General features: G+C 53.5%; 1 long non-coding RNA gene across 1 annotated transcript in view; it reads left to right on the top strand.

Moving 5' to 3' along the window:
* The first annotated feature begins 287 nt into the window (after positions 1-287).
* Positions 288-7,832, top strand: part of LOC307246038 — a 56,118-nt gene continuing 48,573 nt past the window's right edge. Inside the window, exon 1 of the long non-coding RNA XR_013844691.1 lies at positions 288-346. This is a non-coding gene — a long non-coding RNA (uncharacterized lncRNA). The remainder of the gene's footprint in view (positions 347-7,832) is intronic.

The raw sequence follows: 7,832 nt of genomic DNA, 5'->3' as shown, positions 1-7,832 counted from the left end.
GGTGTTGTTTGTTGTTTTTTATTTGTCGGGGATCCTAAAAAAGAAAAGCCTGTTTGAGTTTCCCAAATTGTGCGGAAACCTCGTCCGAGCTGCTTTTTTTTTTTTTTTTTTTTATCCCTCCAGAGGACAGAGGGAGACCTTGGGAGGGAGACGGTAAATAAGAGAGAAAGAGCGGAGAGCGGGAAAAAAACAAACAAACCAACCCGATAGGAGCGATTCCAACGGCTCCCTGGTCCGTCCACCTCTGAGCAAAGTTGTCCGTTTCTGTCCTTCTTTCAGGGTGAAGAAAGGGTGTGGCCGCGCGGCCAGGAGGGACGAGGCCCGGGGAACTCATTTACCGCAGCGGGTAGGGACGCCGCCTCCCTCCCTCCCTCCCTCCCTCCCCCTCCCTCCCCCAGCTCCCGCGTTTCAATTGTGTCGGGGGATGAACATGGCTTGAATGCTCATTATGCGGACGCCACGCCGCCGCGTCGGATGCTGGACCGCAGACATCCCATAATGCTCATTCCCATTACCTCCTTCCCTTTCGCTCCTTGCGTCGGTCCTTTTTATCCGGCGTACACCTTTTCTGCCTGAACTCCATCGGCTCGGGTCAACGCGTTGCCAGTGGTTCCAGTTTCCCTCCGCCCACCGTAGGAAAAATGCAATCACTTTACGCCCACTTCCTCCCTTGACCTCCGCTGACTCTCCCGTCTCTCTCTCTCTCTCTCTCTCTCTCTCTCTCGCTCGGTCTCTCTCCCTCTCCCGTACTTGCTTGTTTTATGCGCCCTCGCAGGCCCTTTGCAAAGGCTCGCTCGCTTTATTGCCGGCACTGCGGGACCTTGGACCGAAAGCAGGAAATCAAAGTCTTTTGGCCTGAATTCCCGGCATTCCACGGGCGCGGCCGCACGCTCGCCCAAAAGCGCTCGGTGGAGGTTTTTGAAAGGAGATGGGCTGATTGATCGGGGCCCCCCCCCCCCGCGGTTGTTTGTTGTTTTTTTTTTTTTTTTTGTTTGTTTTGTTTTCTCCCTCTTCCTTCCCCCGGACGGTCGTCTTCCGTCGTCGGCGGTCGCAGGGGCGAGTGTGCGAGCCCTGTCTCGCCGCCGCTCCCGCCGCCTCGTTGTGATTGGATGAGGGCGAGCGTCGGTTCCTCTGGTGACTCATCCTCATCCTGCGGGGAAAGGCCCCGTGAGCGTGGAGAGCACAAGCCTCTTGTCGTCCCGGACCAACCACTGGCGTCCAGCGCTTGTGAAGCGCTCGCGTGTTTGAACGGTGCCGCCGGAGCGGCCTCCTCCTCCGAGGCAGCGTGGAACCCCCCCACCCCCACCCCCACCCTGACGTCTGACGGAGGCCACGGCGTACGCGCCCCCCCCCCCCCCCCACACCGGGCGTCCCATGACACCACCATCACCACCATCACCACCAACACCACCATCATCACCATCACCACCATCACCACCATGACCATCACCACCACCATCACCATCACCACGTTCTCCCCGGTCCTGGGAGGAGTCCTGCCCGATACATATTTTTCACCACCATGAAGGAGGTTTCAGGATCTTCTTCTTCTTCTTCTTCTTCTTCTTCTTCTTCTTCTTCTCCTCCATCTTCCTTCTTCTCCTTCTTCCCCTCCTCTTCTTCCTCCCCTTCTCTTTCTTCTTCTCCATCTTCTTCTCTTTCTTCTTCTTCTTCTCCTCCTCCTTCTTCTTCTTCTTCTTCTTCTTCTCCATCTTCTTCTCCTTCTTCTTCTTCTTCTTCTTCACTGGTTCTGGATGGCTTTGAAGCAGAGGGAGCGTCCCATCCGCTCGTGCTTTCATCTTTAAAGGTTTTTATTTGGAGCGTGTCAAAGGAAGGCGTGCGGCGGCTGGGTACCTCTAACTGGATTGCGTTCTGGAGCGCTTCACCCGCCGCCGCCTCCGCCCGTGGGACTCCGCCTATCGCCGGATTTGTGACGGCCCAAAAAAATATGGGTTTAACACAAGTAATAAGCTTCCTGGAAATGTGGGAAAAACAAAACAAATCAAGCACCACGGTCACTTCCCCTCCCCCTCCCCCTCCCCCTCCCCAGCTCCTCTGCTCTCCACCCGCTCTCCCTCGCCCCCCTCCCCCCTCGCCCCCTCCTCCCTCTCCCCCGCCCCCATCCGCGTAGTAAGAACGCCGTCGACTGTCTTTTGCGGCCCCTCTCCCTTTCTCTTCCTCGCTCTCCTCTTATCTTCTCCTCTTTCCCCCTTTTCCGTTCCCCCTCCCCCTCCCCCGTCCCTCTCCTTCGCCGCCCCTCTCCCCCCTTTCTCCCCAGCTCTCCCCCTCTCTCCCTCCCTCTCTCACCTCTCCCTTCACTTAGCAGGGGGTGCGGACGGCTGCGTCTTAAGGCTCTCTTCCCTTCTTCTCTTATCTTCTCCCCTCCCCAGCCTTCCCCCTCTCTCGCTCCCTCTCCCTCCCGCCCTCCTCCCCAGCTCTCCCCCTCTCTCGCCCCCTCCCTCTCTCACCTCTCCCTTCACTTAGCAGGGGGGTGCGGACGGCTGCGTTTTCAGGCTCTCCTCCCTTTCCCCCCCTTATCTTCCCCTCTTCCCGCTTTTCCTTTCCTCTCCCCTACCCCCCCCCCCAGCTTCTCCCCTCTCTCGCCCTCCCTCCCTCTCTCTCCCCCCCTCTCCCCAGCATTTCCCCTCTCTCTCCCTCCCTCCCTCTCTCACCTCTCCCTTCACTTAGCAGGGGGTGGGGACGGCTGCGTTTTCAGGCGCTCCTCCCTTTCCCTTCTTATCTTCCCCTCTTCCCGCTTTTCCTTTCCTCTCCCCTCTCCCTCCCCCCACGCCCCCTCCCCCCTTCCCGGCACAGCTGGGGAGAATGGGAAGTGCCTAATTGCTGTGTAATCCCGCTCCAAGTCCACGCAGCATTAGGGAAGCAGCAGGCAGATAATGCCGAGCAGGCCGGGCAGAGCCGCACCGGACAGATGTTTGGCGGGGAAGGGCTTTGAAGGCGGTCCCGTGTGAGACGGACCGGACAGGGTGCGACTCCGGTCGCGACACGTGCGAAAAGAGAATCCGCGGCCGCGCTCCCCCTCGACCCTTTTCGAGCGTCCGTCGGCGAGGGAATTTCGCGGCGCGGCTGCGTCCGGCGGGGGGGGGGGCCACAAATAAACCCCCAAAAAAACGCCTAAAATAAGACGAAAAAGGCTCCTCCGCCTCCTCCCGGCCGTCGGCGTCGAGGGGGAAGTCGCACGAGTGGCGGTGATTCGCCGGCGATGTACCCGCACCGCGGATCGCGCTGCCTGGACGCGTCCGGGGGGCTGGGGGACGGCGTGGAAGGCCGGGGGCGCGCTCACTGCAAGAGAGCGCTTACATCACCAGGAAAAAATATAAAAATGGTTGGAGGTAGTGAAAGAGGGTAAGGGATATTTTAGAAGGTGTGTTTTGCCCTGGGGAGCAAGTATTTTAGTAGGGGGTGGGGGTGTTGCAGACATTAGCCTTACACGTTGGGGTTACAAGGTTTTTTGTGAGTGTGTGTGTGTGTGTGTGTGTGTGTGTGTGTGTGTGTGTGTGCGTGGAGGGATGTAGGGAGCCATATGTTTTTTGAATGTGTTTGCCTTGCCTTTATGCTGCTATGTGTTGCGTGTGTGTTGTTGTAGCGGACGGGAGGGGTGTTAGGTAGGGGGCACAAAGGTGGACGGAGTGGGCTTTTGGGATTGGTCCCCCACCACTAAGCTACAGGCAAGCATTCTTAACAACCCATAAATCTCACCTGGTGCCGCAGGACTGCTGCTGACACAGCCGCTGCGTTACACACACACACACACGCACGCACACGCACGTGAGCACGCACACACACACTAATGTAGTAGCCTTAGAGCAATGTCAGCAGCAGCAGCGGAATTGGAAAAATAAAGTGATGTATAATCTGTCGATTGCATTTCTTCTCGGTGCAAAACCTTGTTTTCGGGACAGAAACGGGGCGGGGGGTATAAGAATAAAGAGAATGAGAGAGCTGGCCTTTATCGACGGATGTCGCCCCGGGCGTCGGTACCTCGGGCGCTACCTGTGACTTCCCGGCTCCGTTGTGATTAGTCGACCTTTGACCGCTTAAGCGTTGATAGGTGATGCTGGAATACTCGAGTGCATCGTGTTCGGGAGCAGCAGCCGCGTCTCGAAGGTTAGAAACGATGTATATTTAAAAGTGAGATGATGCCATTTTACCATTAATGGTGTTATCTTTTTTTAATTGATATTACTTGTTAATTGGAGATAATGCATGTGTTGTTATTTCTAAATTTAGAACGTAGGATCCACCACCCGGGAGGGGATGATCTGTCTTCCCCTCCTTCATTCGGGCTTTTACCGACTAAATCCCGATCTGGCTGTTTCGGCTGTTCCACAGGAGCTTAACCCCGTGGAAGGAAATCTGCAGTGAACCGGCTGAAATGGGCCAAATTCCCCCTTTTCACTTTGCCCGGCCCCGGCTCCCAGCTTCTGCGCTGGCTCGTTCACCCCGTGGTGGTGTTCATAGCAGACCGCCCCTCTCACCGCGGAGCGGATGCTTTTGTCCGGCATGCTTTCAGTGGTGTGAATAAATGCCGGCTGGTTCGGCCACCCCAGGGGATTAAGCCCTTGACGTAGCCGGCATTGGTTCTGAACCGCGGTCGATTTATTATTATTATTATTATATTATTTAGACCCCCGTTCTGTCAAAGGGCTTTTTTAAGTGCATTCGAAACAGCCGAAAAGGTCTTCGTAAATGTCTGTGCCGATCGGCGCTGACCCGGAGATGCCTCTGAAAGCTGCTCAAGTGCTCGGATCAAGCCGACGCATTTGGGGCCGCCACTGTGTGCTTGGGATGGTTCATTGGCTGTTATTCCGGTAGCAAATTGCCGTGGATAATAACGCGCCGTTTTATGGGAACTGGGACAACAGCAAACAAGCAGTTGTCTCAGGCGGGGTTTGATCCGAATCACATTAGCCGAGAGCAGAGGACGCAGAATGAAGGGCCTTCATTGTGGCCCTGTGTATCAATTCAAGACACACTCCATGCTGTATTTGGACCATTTATACAGTTAGTGTGTGTGTGTGTGTGTGTGTGTGTGTGTGTGTGTGTGTGTGTGTGTGTGTGTGTGTGTGTGTGTGTGTGTGTGTGTGTGTGTGTGTGTGCGCGCATGTGTGCGTCGAGCACGCGTACGTGTACGTGGGTGTATGTGTGTGTTTGTGTGTGTGTGAGTACTGTATATCTTTTCTTTGAAATGTTGACTTGCCCTACGGCAGCTTTTAGCCACTATCTGGCAAAACTGTGGTCAGACATTTTGTTCATTTGATGTGAATCATGTTGGACAGACACTCGCCCTCGGGTCCTAAGAAAAATCCCTTTTTTCTGCCGAGAGTGCGACAGTACAACCTTTGTTTTTAACCAAGGAGCCATTGTCAGAGCCTTAAATATTTTTTTCTGTAAGCTACCATTGAGCTTCTGTATGATGGGATGCATTAGTCCGTCCGCCCGTGCACGCTGCAGATGTTTTTTACACCACTTCTCAAGGCAGCGTTTGGAAAACACATCATCCAAGATAACGTACCATCGTTGTGTTTGCCAAGATCTGATCATCTTGTGTACGCAACTTACCGTGGTGGTTGCTGAACTTATGCGCATCGGCATGGTGATGATAACGTAGGTTCTGGTACCTCCAGAGCCTCCAGAGCCGTACATAATGAGGCCGAGACAAATGGAACGGGTGAAGAAAGAGGCAGGAGGTGAGGGTGGCGGCTCCCAATGTCCCAAAGTGGGCCCGCCTTCCACTCTCCTGTAGCCGCTCACGAGGCAAGTCTTTACCCCCCCCCCATTTGGGTCACGGCGGACCCCTCCCCACGGAGGCGTCACGGGGTACACAACAATACAGGAGGTGCGGCTCACAACTTTTAATACCGTGTGTGCCAGTATGGGAAATAATCCTACTGGCACGCTGGCAAACCCACTCGACCAAAGCTGATAATAATGTTCTGTTCTGCACAGGACTGCACCTGTGTTTACCCTGCTACCCCATGCCACAGCTGCCGAAAACCTCCATTGCTCGTGTGTGTGTGTGTGTGTGTGTGTGTGTGTGTGTGTGTGTGTGTGTGTGTGTGTGTGTGTGTGTGTGTGTGTGTGTGTGTGTGTGTGTGAAGAATGACGATTTGTCTTGTGTGTGTGTGCGCGCGAAAAAAAAATTAAACGATGACCAGGGGTTAGGGTCAAGCGTATCGGTGCTAGGATTTGGGATCTAGATCCATTGGACGTCTGCATGAATTAGCGTGTGCGACCTTGTGCCACGCAGATAAATTGCAGCCGGCGGCAATAGAACAGTCACCTTCGTGTCAATGGTGGTTTTTACCCCCGCCGCAGGCCTTCTGTGGGGAAGCACAGCATAGGCATAGACCTAGGTGAGCGCGCGCCTACGCACACGCACGCACGCGCGCACACTTGCACGCGTCCACGAGGGCGTGCACACACACACACACACACACACACACACACACACACACACACACACACACACACACACACACACACACACACACACACACACACAGGCTGGGAGTGAGGCAGCTGATGGTGTTATCTGTGCCAACTCCAGAAAAAGAACGATACCTAGTGTGGAGAAAGTTGCTGGCACAAGAAAGAGGTGAGTCCAACGACGTTAGAGCTGGTACAGTACACTATGCGTGGGATAATGGGCAGCCGCAGGGTCATTATTGCAAATTAACCCAGGGTGAACAGACAGGATGATCATGTCTGGAGGGGGTTATTTTAAGATAATGACCGGCTGGCTGCACGCTATCCTCTTATTTTGCGCCTACTTACCACAGTGAGACGGAGTATTGATATGAAATGATGCATGCAGTAGTAAACTTAAACTAGTATGTGTAGTTTAAGAGTTTCCAGTAAGAAAACTAGTTCCACAACAATGTAGTTAACTATTTGCCCGAAGAAACAACAACTTTGCCCGACATACTGTACCATGAACCTTTTCGTCATTAACTGTCAATGTCCTCATTCAGCTCTTCAGGTCTTCCACTGTAGTTCCTTTGTCCGGGCGGAGGAGCGTTCGCCCATGACGACGGTCATTGTTAAAGGTGCAGCGTGTAGATGTCGTGGTGTCTAGCGGTGAGGTGGCAGATCGCAACCAACTGAACACGCCTCCTCATGGCGGTGCAGCATGGCGGCCTCCGTGGAAGAGACTTTGGCCTCTAAACTCATAAAGAACGCGAAGGGCCCTCTACTAGAGCCAGCGTTTGGTTTGTCCGTTCTGGGCTACCGTGGAGGAAACATGACGGTGCAACATGGCGGCCTCCGTGAAGCGTACCCGCCCCCTGTGTAGATAAAAACGGCTTGTTCTTATTTTCATGGGATTATACATACAACATACTCATGCATATTATATTCCATTTCTGCCATTTCCGCCATTTCCGAGCCGTAATTTCTACACGCTGCCCCTTCAATAGACAGCCCTTATTATTCCAAAATAATTGGCCGCTGATTGACCAAGTTTTGTTATTCTAGAAAACATTGATGCAAACAATCGTCAATGACTATTATACTGTTATTGTATTTTATTATAGCTGTTTAATCTCTAGGGTTTTATTTCTACCATCATTTTTTTTTTTTTGCCTGTATTTTTCACAATTCACAGCCAAAGCCCTTTTAACAATAGTGCAATAGTAATAGCTCAATGTCATGTATTGGAAAATGCAAAAAGGCGACTCAAACAACATACCTTTTAAAGACAGCCTTGTGAAAAGGTTTTGCTTTTGTCGGTCCAATGTTTTATTTTTTTCCGTTCTCCCCCTCCCTGTCCGCTCCCTCCCTCCCTCCGGGAAGCCAATCGCCGGTGCCCCGAG

This window comes from Zeus faber (genome assembly GCF_960531495.2).
Source record: "Zeus faber genome assembly, chromosome: 20".
Classification (NCBI taxonomy): Eukaryota; Metazoa; Chordata; class Actinopteri; order Zeiformes; family Zeidae; genus Zeus; species Zeus faber.
Note: the sequence above shows the minus strand (reverse complement) of the source record. Positions and strands in the feature narration are given on the sequence as shown.